Source organism: Dipodomys ordii, unplaced genomic scaffold (assembly GCF_000151885.1).
Source record: "Dipodomys ordii isolate 6190 unplaced genomic scaffold, Dord_2.0 Scaffold37, whole genome shotgun sequence".
NCBI lineage: Eukaryota > Metazoa > Chordata > Mammalia > Rodentia > Heteromyidae > Dipodomys > Dipodomys ordii.
The window spans coordinates 5,094,478-5,110,515 of NW_012267253.1; the positions used below are offsets into that span (position 1 = coordinate 5,094,478).

The 16,038-nt window shown below is 39.8% G+C and overlaps 1 pseudogene; it reads right to left on the reverse strand.

Annotated features, from left to right (window-relative positions):
- Nucleotides 1-11,874: 11,874 nt before the first annotated feature.
- LOC105986805 lies at nucleotides 11,875-12,499 on the reverse strand (annotated as a pseudogene).
- Between the last annotated feature and the right edge of the window lie 3,539 nt (nucleotides 12,500-16,038).

Here is a 16,038-nt window from a genome sequence, read left to right on the forward strand (position 1 = left end):
CACAATCAAAAAAAAAAAAAAAGAACCTCGGGGAAGGGAGGGAGGGAGGGGATGGTAGGGGGAAAACAATGGGGGGGTAACAATGTTCAAGAGGAAGTGTACTCATTACCTCACTCATGTAACTGTAACCCTCTGTATAGTATCTTTACAATAAAAAAATTAAAAAAAAAGAAATGTGCTCATTATCTAACTTATGTAACTGTAATCCTTCTATACATCACCTTTACAATAGCAATAGAAAACAAATTTTTAAAAAATCTAGAGCAGATAGGGTTGCAAACAAAAATATAGGTTATATAGTTGACTTTGCATATCAGGTAAACAATGAATAATATTTTAGCCTAAGTATTTTTTTGTGCAAAAATTCAGCTGAGCAGCCAGCATTTTATTTGTCAATCACAGAAACACAGAAGCTGTGCAGTTGTTTTTAAGGATGTCTGTGGTTTCCTTCTGTGGTTCTATGCCACTAACCTTTGTTTGTTTTTTGTTTGTTTGTTTTGTGGAAAGCAATACTAGAGTTTGAACCTCATACTCTACCATATGAAAAATTTCTTCTCTACTCTTTATAACTTTTGTATATGTGTTTGCAAGATGAATGTTCTACCTTGAGGCCTCAAATCCATAATTTATGTGGTATGAATGGGAAAGCAAAGTGGGAAAAACAATGCTCTTAAACCAGCTTCATTGGACCCAAGGTAATAGTAGCTCCCCTGGAAATTCCATCTAGTAGATTCCCATTTATATTTCATCTACCCAAGCTGAATAGTACGGCCAGGCCAGCTGTAAAAGTGAGAATATCAGCCGGGCGCTGGTGGCTCACGCCTGTAATCCTAGCTACTCAGGAGGCTGAGATCTGAGGATCGCGGTTCAAAGCCAGCCCGGGCAGGAGAGACCCTGAGACTCCTATCTCCAGTAAACCACCAGAAAACCGGAAGTGGCGCTGTAGCTCAAGTGGTAGAGCGCTCGCCTTGAGCTGAAGAGCTGAGGGACAGCGCCCAAGCCCAGAGTTCAAGCCCCATGACCGACAAAAAAAAAAAAAAAGGAGAATATCCTGCCACACAGAAAATCAGGTTTATACCAGGAAAGAAGAAGAAAGAAGACGTGCACTAGGCAACCTGTAATATCTGCAATAAAAGGAAGTATAATTTTCAGTATCAATTTTGAATTTTATAACTGATCACAAAAATATGCATTATGAATTTGGAAGGTGAAGAAACACACATACATACACATATACACAATGATTTCCTTTTCCTAATCTTTTTTTGTGTGTGTGTGTCTCAATCCTGGGGCTTGAACTCAGTGCCTATACACTGTCTCTAAGCCATTGCTCATGGCTAGCACTTAAGCCACAGCTCTATTTCCACCTTTTTTTTTTTTGTAGTTAGTTGGAGATAAGAATCTCACCAACTTTCCTGCCCAAGCTGGCTTTGAACCAAGATGGTTGGCTCTTGAACCACAATCCTTGGATCTCAGCTTCCTGAGTAGCGAAGATTATAGCACCTGGCCTCATTGTTAGTCTTAACTCCCTTAGGGCCCCTTAACTTTCTGAGAAATTATTGTGCATAGTTTAAAGAACATCAGTGATCTTAGAAAATTTGTGGGGAAATATAAACATCGTGTTTATAGATATGTTCGAAAGAAAAATTGAAATAACCTAAAGGTTATTGCCAGGAAGATGTGTTTCTCAGTTTAAAAAAATCATGACTATTAAACAATTTCATCTAAAATAACACTGAGAATCTCATCCATGATCCAAAACCCATAGACCTGATCACACTAAAGCCTTTTTGCTACGTATTGCTACAATATTACTTTGTTTCTCTGTATGAAATTTCTTAGAAAGAGAAGGTACCAATGGCTCAAATCTCAAGAGGCCTCTGCCTCTGAAGGATTGTGGTACAAGGCCAGCCTGTGCAGGAAAGTCTATGAGACTCCATCTTCAAAATAGCTAGCAAAAAGCCAAGCATGGCTCAAATGGTAGAGGGCCAACTGGGAGCAAGAAAGCCAAGCAACTGCTAGGCCCCAAGTTCAAACTCTAGCACTGTCAAAAAAATAAATATAGAGACAACACACAACCTTAGCACCTCTCTCAACCTCTTTAAATAATTAGCATCAAATCACTTTTTTTGTTGTTGTTGGTCATGGGGCTTGAACTATGGGCCTGGGTGCTGTCCCTTAGCTCTTCAGCTTAAGGTGAGTGTTCTATCACTTGAGCCACAGTGCCACTCCCGGTTTTCTGGTGGTTTATTAGAGATAAGAGTAATGAAATTTTCTGGCCGGGCTGGCTTTGAATACTGATCCTCAGCTCTCAGCCTCCTGAATAGCTAGGATTACAAGTGTGAGCCACCAGTGCCCAGCTCAAATTACTTCTTTTCTTTCTTTCTTTCTTTCTTTTTTTTGGGGGGGAGTCCGGTCGTGGGGCCTGAACTCTGGGCCTGGGCGCTGTCCCTCAGCTCTTCAGCTCAAGGCTAGTGCTCTACCACTTGAGCCACAGTGTCAGTTCCGGCTTTTTTCTTTTTGCTTATGTGGTGCTGAGGAATCGAACCCAGGTCCTCATGCATGCAAGGCAAGCGCTCTACCACTGAGCCACCTTCCTAGCCCTCAAATTACTTATTTTCTTATGGAAATTACAAAGAAAACTAACAAATAGTACCCAGTTACAAGATTTCTGCATCTCCCTCATTTCAGAGTGGTTTTATAAACATGACTGGTGCTTTTTTTCTGGTTAAACCAGCAGGGATTTCACAATTTTGATGGGATTTTTGTAGCAAAAGCAAAACTAGTCGATCATCTAATTTGACATTATCAAAGTAGTGGCATCAATTATTCTAGGATTGGTGTAGGGTACAAATATTTCCCTTTTAAGAAACAGTCTTAACCCCTGTTTTCACTGTATTTGATATCAGTATAATTTGTGGAGGGGAAGGGAAAAAAGCAAAATGTTTAAATAGTGATACAGGTTGACCCATTGTAACAATGAGATGTATAAGACACTATGTTGAAAAATGAACTTTATAATTTAGGTGAGGGCGGGGAGCGTAGTGTGGAGGTGGGAGAAAAGGGATGGTAGGGGAAAAACAAAGGAGGAGGCAACAATGCTTGATAAGAAATATACTGATTACCTTGCTCATGTAACTGTAATCCCCTGTACAGTATTTTCTTTTCTTTCTTTTTTTTTGGGGGGGGTCCAGTCATGGGGCCTGAACTCTGGGCCTGGGCGCTGTTCCTCAGCTCTTCAGCTCAAGGCTAGTGCTCTACCACTTGAGCCACAGCGCCACTTCCGGCTTTTTTTTTCTTTTTGCTTATGTGGTGCTGAGGAATCGAACCCAGGGCCTCTGGCATGCAAGGCAAGCGCTCTACCACTGAGCCACTTTCCCAGCCCTGTACAGTATTTTCACAATAAAAAAACTTATTTAAAAAAATAGTGGCATGTGATGAAGTCTGATTCATTTTTTTTCTGTATTGATGAAGAACTCAAGTAAAATAGGAATCTAATTTTCACAAAAAATTTCGCCATGAGTAATGGAGTAATGTTTCCAGTATCATTACTAGAAAGATAAATATTGAAATAAAAGTTACAATTTAGGTTTGTCTTAAATAAGCTTTTTGTTTCATTTTGTTTTGTTTTTATAAGTCGACTACCTGTCTGACTTTATTAAAGCAATACTTATTTGATCTCTAGTTAAAATAAAAGATTCATGTCTAACTGAATAAGCAGCATAATTATTTTGTCAGAGGAATATAAATGAGCGATTCCTCAATTCTTTGGAGAGGTGTAGTTTTTATAAGCTCTGTAGAAGACATTGTTCAGATAAGGTCACACCAAATAGAAGTAGAAGTTTTGCTCATTGGATTAAAAATAGATCAGCTCAGTGACTCAGCAGGTAGCTTATTGCAGTTGCCTGCTGAGAACATCCTAATTCTTCCTTGTACTACATCACAGTGGAACATGTGTGGCTTTATGGGGATTAGCTTATTTAGCTATTAGAAATAAGATCACAGTATATCTAGGACATTCTGTGAGATACAATGATACTAGCAGTTAAGTATATATAAGCATGTGTTCAGCGTACCTACTTAAATTTTTTTTGTTTTTTTGTTTTTTTTTAACTGAGAGTCTTATAGGTCAAATTCTGGTTAAGGATAAGTAAGACCACACTCAAATTAATGTTTTGTTTTAATAAGTTTACAATAATATTATGGCTAAATTGAAAGTGAACAGTAGAATCAGGTTACAGAGAGTATTTAACTGAGCTCTGATTTCTAGATCAAAGCCTGATTTTTTTTTCTTATCTGACTTCTAGCATAAAGGAAAACTCATTGAAGAAAGAGGGACATAATTTTCCATTTGTTCAAGTGTTACATGCCCCTATTCTCAGGAAGATGATAATGACCCCAGAAACTGTATAACCCCAGAGTCTGTATAACCAACCTTGTTTTGTTTTATGTTTTTTCGGTTGGTCGTGGGGCCTGAACTCTGGGCCTGGGCGCTGTCCCTCAGATCTTCAGCTGAAGGTTAGCACTCTACCACTTGAGCGTCAGCCCCACTTCCAGCTTTTTCTGCTTATGTGGTGCTGAAGAATCGAACCCAGGGCTTCATGCATGGAAGGCAAGTACTGAGCCACCTTCCCAGCCCCCAACAAACCTTGTTAAATAACAATATCTACCATATACTTCCTAGTCACCTTTCCACAATTTACCTCTCTATAATCATAACTACTTGCTTTTCTTTAGTTACATCTCCAAAATTTATCACCCTTTGTTAAACTGGTATATAAGCTCTTAGGCCTAATCACTATTTTGGATTTTGACGTTTCTATGAAATTTCTTAGTCCTTAAATGAAATTTCTAAGGCAGGTGCTGCTGGCTCATGCCTGTAATCCTAGCTACTCATGAAACTGAAGTCTGAGGATTGTGGTTCCAAATCAGCCCAGGCAGAAAAGTCTGTGAAATTCTTATAGCCAACAAACTATGAAAAAAAAAAAAAGCCAGAAGTGGAATTGTGGCTTAAATGATAGAGCACTAGTCCTGAACAAAAGAAGCTCAGAGACAGCACCTAGTCCATGAGTTCAAGCCCAGGACCATAATAATAATAATAATAACAACAACAAATAAAATTTCTAAAAACAAATACATAAAATTTCTAAGCATTTTCTAATAGGAAGACAAATACTATGATTCATAAGAAAGAGACCTCTCAATATCATAAGGCCATTACTTTAGCAATAATTAAGTAATAATGTTTTACATGCTTAGCTTGCTCTTTTCTGACAAGAGTTTTTTTTGGGGTCCAGTCATGGGGCCTGAACTCTGGGCCTGGGTGCTGTCCCTCAGCTCTTTAGCTCAAGCTCAAGGATAGTGCTCTACCACTTGAGCCACAGCGCCACTTCCGGCTTTTTTCTTTTTTGCTTATGTGGTGCTGAGGAATCGAACCCAGGGCCTCATGCATGCAAGGCAAGCACTCTACCACTGAGCCACCTTCCCAGCTCTAGTCCTAAATCTTTTTAATGGGCAATTCAGTCTTCCAGTTCAGGAATGTTTCCTAAGGACCTTGGAACAATCTTTTTTAAATGTAATCAGGGAAAGGGATAATTCTCTCTACTGTAACCCCCCATCCCCCACACACAACATGTCCCAGAGGATGCTAGAGCCTGCCTGCTTTGTCACCTGCCTCCAAACTGAAAAACCTACCTAACTGTGCTTCAGTTATATCTACTTATAGCTGTCAAAAGGACCAGATTCTTTCTGTCTTTGCACACCCCTTTGCCATGTGTCTTTATTCTATGCTATGTTCTGTCTTAATGCTTATTCAGTAGAATCCTTTTCTACTTTTTTTGAGAAAAGTTTTCTTGGTAGGGAGAAAAAAATGTGTTTTTAGTTCTATTTTGCCAATGTAACCATAGACTGGGCTTTACTGGCAGGCAAAATTGATGCCAGGTAATTTTCCTTTGCACTCTTAATCCTGTTTCCTTTAAGTAATAATAGAGAACCAGTGCAGAGTGGTAGAAAAGCATGGACCCTGGAATTGAGCCCTTGTCTTTGAATCCTGGCTCTGGTTCACTAACAATTGACCTTGTACAAGTCAATGGAAAATGATACTGGAGTTTCCTCAGTCTAAATGCTCTCAACGTTCTCTAGCCTCTGTTTTCTCACTGCTAAAGTGATAAATTATGAATAATAATTACTCTTCAGGATTGTTAAAATTAGATAAAACAATATATTTGGCATAGTGCTTGACACACAGAACTACTAAAAAAAAGTTCTATTATTTCCAGTCTGACAAAGGAACTCACAAGGGCTGGGAAGGTGGGTCAGTGGTAGAGTGCTTGCCTTGCATGCATGAGGCCCTGGGTTTGATTCCTCAGCACCACATAGGCAAACAGAAAAAAGCCGGAAGTGGCGCTGTGGCTCAAGTGGTAGAGCGCTAGCCTTGAGCTGAAGAGCTGAGTGCCCAGGCCCAGAACCCCCCCCCCCAAAAAAAAACAAAAAACAAAGGAACTCACAATAATGAGCCCATATCACTAAATTATTCTCAAAAGGGCATGCTTTTAGTCCTAATAAATTATTTAGCAGCATCACCCTAGTTTGAGACTCTGAGTTCAAACTCTAGTACTGCTAAAAGAGAAAAAAAGGGAGAAAAATGAAATTATTTAGCCAAGCATAATAGCATATTCCTTTATAGAAATTGTACTCTGGAGGTTAAAGCAAGAGGATCATGAGCTTCTGAGACAGACCTTGACCCCAAAAACCAAAATGAACCAAAGTGTTTAAATGTAAAGTTATTCTTCTTGAATTTTAATATTATAATATTCAACACTGAGTACTAATCTCATGAAAAGGTATAGTCATACCCAGGCATGGTAATTAGCTTTCCTGTAAGCCCATAAATTGTGAGGATGAGATAGGATCTGGAGTTCAAAGCCAGCCTAAGATACATGTCTCAAAAAAAGTGTAATAGTTTAATCGAAATATCAATTCTCTCATATAGATCTAATAGAAGTAAAAACAAACTCCCACCACCCAGGGTATTCCTAACACAGTAGACAGATCTTTTGGTTAATTCCAGGCACTGGAAGTAGCTATTACCCTTTGATCCATATCAGATTTTCTCCCCTCAATGACCACTATCTATCTATCTATCTATGTATATACATGTATATGTAGTTATCAATTTTGCTTTTAAGATTTAACAATAAGGGGCTGGGAAGGTGGCTCAGTGGTAGAGCGCTTGCCTTGCATGTCTGAGGCCCTGGGTTTGATTCCTCAGCACCACATGAGCAGAAAAAGCTGGAAGTGGCCCTGTGGCTCAAGTGGTAGAGTGCTAGCCTTGAGCTGAAGAGCTGAGGGACAGTGCCCATGCCCAGAGTTCAGGCCCCACAACCAACCAAAAAAAAAAAAAAAGATTTAACAATATAAGTTGGGCTCCAGTGGCTCACACCTGTAATCCAAGCTACTCAGGAGGCTTAGATCTGAGAGTCATGGTTCAATGCCAGCCTGGGCAGGAAACTCCTTGAGACTCTTATCTCCAATTAACCACCAGAAAACCAGAATTGGTGTTATGGCTCAAGTGGTACAGCTGAAGAGTTCAGGGTCAGTGCCCAAGCCCAGAGTTCAAGCCCCATGACTGACAAAAAAAAAGGTTTAAAAATATAGTATTGAAGTATTTCTGTAGCAGGTTATATGGGTTCATTTCATTCTTTGGGGGAGGCAAGTACTGGGGTTTGAACTCGAGGCTTTGCTTTTGGTATCCTTGGGTCATATCTTCAGCTGGTTTCATTTAGATCAGATACTTGGGAGGACAATAGTGTTAGAGAAATCAGAAGGGGGAGAATGACTTCATTTTGAATTTGAGACATTCATTCAGCACAGCTCCAGAGATGTTGACTATGTGCTTATAAGGAGATTGGCAATCTTCATTGGGTTACTGGGTAAGGAAAGGAAAGCAAGGATGGACAGCCAGGGATTCATACCTGATCATAATCCTAGCTACTCCGGAGGCTGTGATCTGAGGATTGTGATTTGAAGCCAGCTCAGGCAGGAAAGTCTCCAATTAACCACCCAAAACCTGGAAGTGCAGCTGTGGCTCAAGTAGTAGAGTCTTGAGTGAGGAAAAGGTAAGGGACAGCACCTGAGCCATGAGTACTGGCACACATAAAAACACTGTGAGAAAGAGAGAAAGAAAGAAAGAAAGAAAGAAAGAAAGAAAGAGAGGGAGGGAGGGAAGGAAGGAAGGGAAGGAAGGAAGGAGGGAGAAAGGAAAGAAGATAGGAAGGAGAGAGAAAGGAAAGAAAGAAAGAGGGAGAAAGGAAAGAAAGAAAGAGAGAGAGAGAGACAAAGCCATGTTAACCCATAATCCTAACTTCTCTCCAGGCTGAGATTTGAAGATCCAGGTTTGAAGCCAGCCTGGGCAGACAAATCTGAGAGACTCATCTCCAATTAACCTGCAAAAAGGTGGAACTGGAGGTACAGCTCATGTGGTAGAGTGTCAGCCTCGAGCAAGCCTCTGTCCCAACCCAAAAAAGAGCAGATGAGGTCTGAGAATAGTTTTGGGAGCTGATAAAGATTATTACTATCAACAGTAACTTCTATAAAATTATATAATTTTTCAGAATATTTCTTCACTTTACCAATTAATTAACCCTTTATAAAATCCATCCTATTAATTAGACCATCTGAAAGTAAGTCTGGGAACTGGCCGAAATGCTTGTTAAAGCCATATGAAAGAGTCTCTTGTTCTTTTGTTTTTTAAACCACTATTTTATGAAATCCTAAAATCCTCTTGTAAATCCCAAACATTCTCAAATTCGGCTCCACAGTAGAGTTTTTCATAAGCATTCTTTCCTTTCATTCTGTGCCTATCTTCAGCGTTTAAGAATTATTTAGAAATTATTGTCAAGGTCAGCCTGCTGCAAAATCTGAAAGTAGGTTACTGGATTCCAGAGCATTGTGAGCCTGCGGCTGTTTTCCTTCTTCATAGAGGAAAGCTGTATGTGCTGGGAGTTTTTATCTGGGTTCTAGTCACATCACGAGTAAGCTGTGTGAACCTTGGTAATTGCCTTTTCTCTCCATTTCTTTTCTCTTCTTTCTTTTTTTGGGAGCAATGCTGGGGTGGGGGTGGTTTGAACTCAGGACCATGCATTTGCTAGGCAAGCACTCTACCACTTAAACTGCATCTCCAGCCCTTTGATCGTTTTCTTCTCACTTTTCCCGAAAAATTTTCATTGAATTTAGGCTGGAGGTATATCTCAATGGTATAGTGCTTGTCTAAGGCCTTGGGTTCAATAACCAGTACTACAAAAAAAAAAGTATTGAATTATACCAAACTTAAAAAACCCACAAATAATAGGTATTTGTTGGAAACATTTAATATGGTGGTTGCCATTGACCTAGAAGTATAATTCACTTCACTCCCCCATGTGTTTGGTGTAAATTCCTAGCACAATTCAAAAGCATTATAGAGTTCACACATTTCCCTAAGGATTTTTTTGTTGTTGTTTTTGTTTTTGTGATGCTAGTGGTTGAACCCAGGGATTTATGCTTTCCATTTGACCATTGAGCTGCTATATTACTAGCTCCCAAATTTTCTGAAGTCTTTTTTCAAAAACATCAAGCCTATAAAAGCCTGAATAGTACAACAAACCATATATCCTTCACCTAGACATAACTTCTGTAACTTTTTCTTCTCCTCTGTTTCTATAATTTTTTACTAAGCACAGAGTAAGTTATGAAACCTTACTCCTTAATACTTAATATGTAACTCTTAAGAACAAGAATATTGTGATATAAGACTATAATGTTAATAACTCACACAAGAAACCTAACATTATCCTGCATTTAATACATGTCCAATTTTAGAAAACTATCCTTCAAATGACCTTTAAAGTTACTTTCCCTCCAGTTTAGGAGTTAATCAAAGTCCATGTCTTTCTAATCCCACTTATTTAGGAAAGTCATTTAGTTTTATTAATTTTCTCTCTCTCTCTCTCTCTGACACAGGGGTTTGAGCACAAGGCTAGAGCTTTATCACTTGGACCATGCCTCTAAAAGCCACAAAGCAGGCTTTGTGGTATTTTGGAGGTGGATGAAGTCTCATGGACTTTTCTGCCCATGGTGAACAATTGCTGCAAACCACAATCCTTCAGATCTCAGCCTCCTGAGTAGCCAAGATTAAAGATGTAAGCCAAAAAAGCATTTCTATTACTTTTGTAACGCTCCTTTAGAGGTATTTTAGGCATCTATCACCAGTCACCTAATTGTTGAAATGTGTCATCAACTTTTTGAAGGGACTGTGCTCATCAATGTGCAAGTATGAAAGTAACTTGATTCTTCATCACCAGTTTCAGTTAAATGTCTGTTTGAAAACACCCACTCTATTCAGTTACTCCCAGATAACTAAAAGTCCTCTGGACTGTTCCAAACAAGAAAGGGTAGATATCCAGAAGCATGAGCTTAGGAGAAAGGTGATGCAGGTTTGATGAGCAGCCAGATAGTTTTAAGAGGTAAATTCCCACTTGGGGTTTTACTTGGAATAAGCTATTGAAAATAGATGTTAATGTCTTGCTGCCTGGCATGTTCCTAGGAAACCCAGTGAGGCCTAAAATGAAGAGATAAGAGCAATCATAAAGTGAGCATCAAAGATAGCTTAGCTCCAAGTTTTCTGAAGAACTTTGGTAACCTTGAGCTTTTGTTTTGATGGCTGCACAGAGGTTGGAAGATAAAAAATAATACCTAGGCCCTACCCAATAGAGAGCTTACTAATGGATTCTTATAAAGCTAAGACTGCCAAAGATCACAAAGAGAAATACATTTATTACTCAGTAGTAGACAGAAAGCAATCTTGCCTGTCTTGAACTTAACCCTAAGAAAAACAAGATAGAAAAATCTCCTCACAGATTTTATTATCACAAGCTGGCCTTTACAATTTTATCCAGGCCCAAAGCACGCTCTCTATGGGGTTTATTTGTTTTGCAGTGTGAAGATGTAACTCATACCTGCACTAGGCAGGTATTCTATCACTTTAGCTACAGCTCCAAAAAGAACACAGGTTTTTGTTGTTGTTGTTTCTGATTACTAATAGTGTCTTGAAAGCAGTAAAAGGTTCCACACCACCAAATAAACCAGTTCTGAGGTTTTTCTCAAGGTAAATTTAACAGCTCCAGCTTCTTCAATGTTTATCAAAATACAAAAGAAAAAAAAGTAGCGGCGGCAAATCTGACCTTTGCAGGCTGAGGGAGGAAGCTGCTTCACTCATGGAGATGGAGGTGCTCTGAGACTGTGGGTCTGGAGTGGGCCGGCTCTCCCAGCTTGCACAGACTCCTGCTGGCTAGACCCAGGCCTCCAGCCAGCACTTGGAACAGGTGCCAGAATTGGGAACATGGGCTGCTGCTAGGCCACAGACCCATCAAGGATGAGGCCATGCCTTGAGACCCTGCAATCCCCCTGCCAGCCCCTTGGTGACCATGTGAGCATGAGTACAAGCACAATGCTATGGAATGCAGGTGATCCACAGACAGGCAAGTCATGGGGACACTACTGTGACCATGCAGGGGATGGTGGTTTGTTTGTCACCGTCTCTAGCTGATCTGATGGACTATCATGCAGGCGGTTACTGCAAAAACCTACACTAGGCAGAGTCTCCCTTCTATGTGTTCAAGTGTTCTGCTTGTATTTTTAACAATTTTTTAAAAAGGCATTGAGTTCTGATTAAAAATCAACCACCAAATGGATTCCGAACCTGATCTACACCCACTGGCTCCTGGAGACCAGGTGCCCACATGTCCAAATCTCTTCTCAGTTCATTCTCTTTAAAAAAAAAAAAAAAAGCCAAGTAATATTGCATATTACCAGAAACTGCCTCAGTGTAAACAGAAACTACATTAAATAGAAACCTGGCTGCAGGCTGCGTCTGCGCATGCACAGCACGGTGTGGTGCACACGGTGACCAACCCATGGACACAGCTTCTGGCACTCAGGACCACAGACTTGCACATTTGCCACATGAGAGGAAAGCAGAGGGTGGAGAGGAAGACGTGATGGGGAGGAGGAGTTCTGGTTTACTTCCAGTCCTTCCTACAGCCCGTCCCTGCTGGTGGCACAGGTGGCCTGAATGTACCAGTTTCCTGTGGCGTAGAGAGTGCAGCCCCAGCTTGTCTGTGATTTCAGCAGCATTCATGGCATTGGGGAGGTCCTGCTTGTTGGCAAACACTGGTAAGACAGCATCCCGGAGCTCATCCTCAGCCAGCATCCACATAAGCTCTTCACCAGCCTCGTTGACACGCTCCTCCCTGTCATTGCTGTCCACCACGAAGATCAAACCTTGGGTGTTCTGGAAGTCGTGGTGCCACAGCGGCCGGATCTTGTCCTGGCCACCCACATCCCACACAGTGAAGCTGATGTTCTTGTATTCAACAGTCTCCATCTTGAAACCTATGCTGGGAATGGTAGTCCCGATTTCACCCAGCTTTAGTTTGTACAGAATTGTTGTCTTCCCGGAAGCACCATGAGGATGCACATTTATTTTTGTTTATTTATTTACTTACTTATTTATTTAGTCAAAAAGGCCCTTGAAGAGGTTTGTCCATGCTTATGGACAGGTGGAAGCAACACTGGCCAAAGACCTCAGCAACAGCTGCTCCCAGCTTGGCGTTGGTATCACTCCCACCAAGACCACAGTTTTAATATGGACCTTTAAGAAATCAGATACACTGAGAATATATCAAGACCAGTGATTCAGATCACAATAAAAATTAATCCATCCATCCATCAATCTAACCACACAAGGAAATAAGGCACTCAGGACAAGAACTAGCAGAAATCAAACAATAGAATCAGATCTACAAAGACTTCATATACTGTATTTTCAAACATAACATAAAATTACTTTCTTTAGGACTAGAGACAGAATTCAATGGGTAAAGTGCTTGCCTAGCATTATGGGATAGCCCTGAATTCAATCCCCAGTAATATAGAAAAGAAGAAGAAAAAATTACTGTATTTAATATGAATAAATTAAAGCAGGCTTGAAAATATGAATAAGGAACAAAATACTATAAATACATTTAAAATATGATCAGGGCACTGGTGACTCAAGTCTATAATCTTATCTACTCAGGAGGCTGAGATCTGAGGATTGTGGTTCAAAGTCAGGCAGGTCAGGAAAGTCCATGAGACTCTATCTCCAATTAACCACTAGAAAACTGGGAGTGGACCTGTGGCTCAAAGCAGAAAAGCTCAGGGATAGTACCCAAGCCCACAACTGAAAAAAAATACAATAAGGAGCCAAACAGATTTTCTAAAGATAAAAATTTTAATCATTGAAATAGAAAGCTCAATAGATCAAGTATCAGAATAGAAACAGATAAGGAGATCTCTCTGCTATGTGTGAGGGGAACAGAGGATAAAAGAAAAGGAGACTTTGGTAGGGCGCTCACCTTGAGCTGAAGAGCTGAGGGACAGCACTCAGGCCCTGAGTTCAAGCCCCACAACCGACCAAAAAAAGAAAAAAGAAAAGAAAAGGAGAAACTAGCTTATATGCCTGGTACTGGGTCTTCTGATATGTGCCCCCCCCCCACCTCCACCAGGGTATACAGAACATCCAAAGCTGAGTCTCTCCTAAGGGTTTTTTTTTTTTTTTTTAAATCAGAAGTTGCTCTTCCCCCTCCATCTACCCAGATTATAACAATCCATGCAGGCAATACATAGCTGTCTGCTTTTGATGGCTCTCTCATTCTGAGTATCTGGTGGCTCTTCAACCCACAGGATTCTTTTCCAGATGATCAGCACTTTGTGGATTCCACTTTGTTCCCTGGGCATAGTCTCTTTTGTCCATTGTACACACATGTATAGCTTCACCCATACTACCAGGGGGCAAATTCTGGAAGGCCTCCTTGAGGCACCTTCCTTTTGGTTTGAAGTAAGGAGAGGGGTACCCTCATATCTGCCCCCATATAAAGCTAGCGGAGAAGAAAACACTTTCCAAAGATATACTCACTCTGTCTTTTCTACCTCAACTTCCTTACATTTTAAGGTCAAATTTAGGCTCATGAAAGACATTAGTATTATATACTCTTAGCAGGTCCAGAGTGACTGAGTGTACTGGTCACTCATTGTATTGATTTTAGCTTTTATGGTCAAGACAAAGCACAGACAGAGTACAGCCATTTGTGTCATATTTCATTGGATTTTATCCCAAATGATTGAAATCGTTACTTTTTTTTAAAAGAAGCAGGAAAAGATTACAATATCTTCTGTCAGACCGTTAAGGCTGAAAATGCAAACTACAGAGTGGGAGAAGGTATAATGCATATTACAAAAGGCTCATATTCAGATTTATAAATTCCTACAAACCAATAGAAAAATGGTCAATTCTGGGCATCAGTGGCTCAAACTTCTAATCCTAGTTACTCAGGTGGCTGAGATCTGGAGGACTGAGGTTCAAAGTCAGCCTGGGAAGAAAAGACTTCATTGCCTGGTTTAGATGAGGTATAAGGAAAGGTGGTTTGATAGGTACAAAGCTAGAGTTAAATAGAAAGAAGGTCTGATATTTTATTGTAGTAAGTTAACTATAATTAAAGAAGATATGTTTAATGTTTACCACAGTGGAATGATGAATGTTTAAGGTGATGAAAAATATGCCAAGTAGTACTGGAAAAATATAATGACTTTATTAGGGTAGTGGCAATGAAGTGGCTAGATAGATTTGAAAGAGTTGAAGGCTCCCCCATGATATAACCCCTGTTTTCACTGTATTTGGTGTTGTATAATTTGTGGAGGAGAAGGGAAAAAACAACTTGTTTAAATAGGGATACAGGTGGACCCATTGCAACAATAAGATGTTATGTCGAAATGAACTTAACAACTTTGGTGGGTGGGGGGGATGGAAAGGGATGGGAAGGGGAAACAAAGGAGGAGGCAACAATGCTTGATAAGAAATGCACTCACATTACCTTGCCCATGAAATTGTAACCCCTCTGTATGATATTTTCACAATTAAAAAAAATCAAACTTGCCTCTATTAAAAGTGTGGAATCTACAAAAAAAAAGGGTTGAAGGCATGTGTGTATGGGGGTGGGCTACATGCTTATGTGTGCATCTATATGTATTTAAATAATTATTACAAAACACATAGAAGTCAGTTTCTGGAGAGAATGATAATTGCTGAGAAGTTTTTGGTTGGAGTCATCTTGAAATAGAGCCTGAAATTACAGACACTATAACCAGAGTTTGAATCTTGACTTTCTGCCTCTGCCTAGATGTGCCAATTCAATTCTTTAATTGAATTATAAACTGGTTTGTTGAATTGTAGCTCTTTGTACAGCTATTTAAAGATAATAAAGGTATAATTAAAACATGTGAAAAGGGCAAGAAAAACAAAAAAAAAGACTTCATTGCCAAAATAACCAGCAAAACTATGGATGATGGTGTGGCTTAAGTAGTAGAGCATTATTTGAAATGGTGTGTGGCTTCAGTGGTAGAGGGCTTGCCTTGAGCAGAAGAACTGAGGGCCAGTGCCCAGGCCCAGAGTAAAAGTCCCATGATGACAAAAAAAAAAAAAAAAGGAAGGAAGGAAGGAAAGAAAGAAAGAAAAGAAAAAGCGAGAAAGAAAGAAGGATAGAAGAAGGAAGGAAGGAAGAAGGAAGTTAGGAAGGAAGGAAGGGGGGATGGGGGAAAGGAGGAGCAAGCAAGCAACATCTTGTATAAGTCTCTCATAGAATGAGATTTAGTAAAAATTAAAATGTGCTCAAATTAGTTAGTTATCAGGGAAGTACAAATTAAAACCACAATGAAGTATCTATTACATGTACACTTGAATGGATAAGATTAATGAGCTTATGGAGTGGTTGAAATTTTCTATATCAATGGGGTAAAAGTATAAATTGATTTAAAGAAAACACGTTGGAAAACAGCCTAGCAGCAGCTAATAATTCTGAACTTTTTAATTTGGAGTGTATCTCAATGATAGAGCACTTGCCTAGCATATATGAGGCTCTGGGTTTCATTTTAGCCTTGCAACAACAACTACAAACTAACTAATCC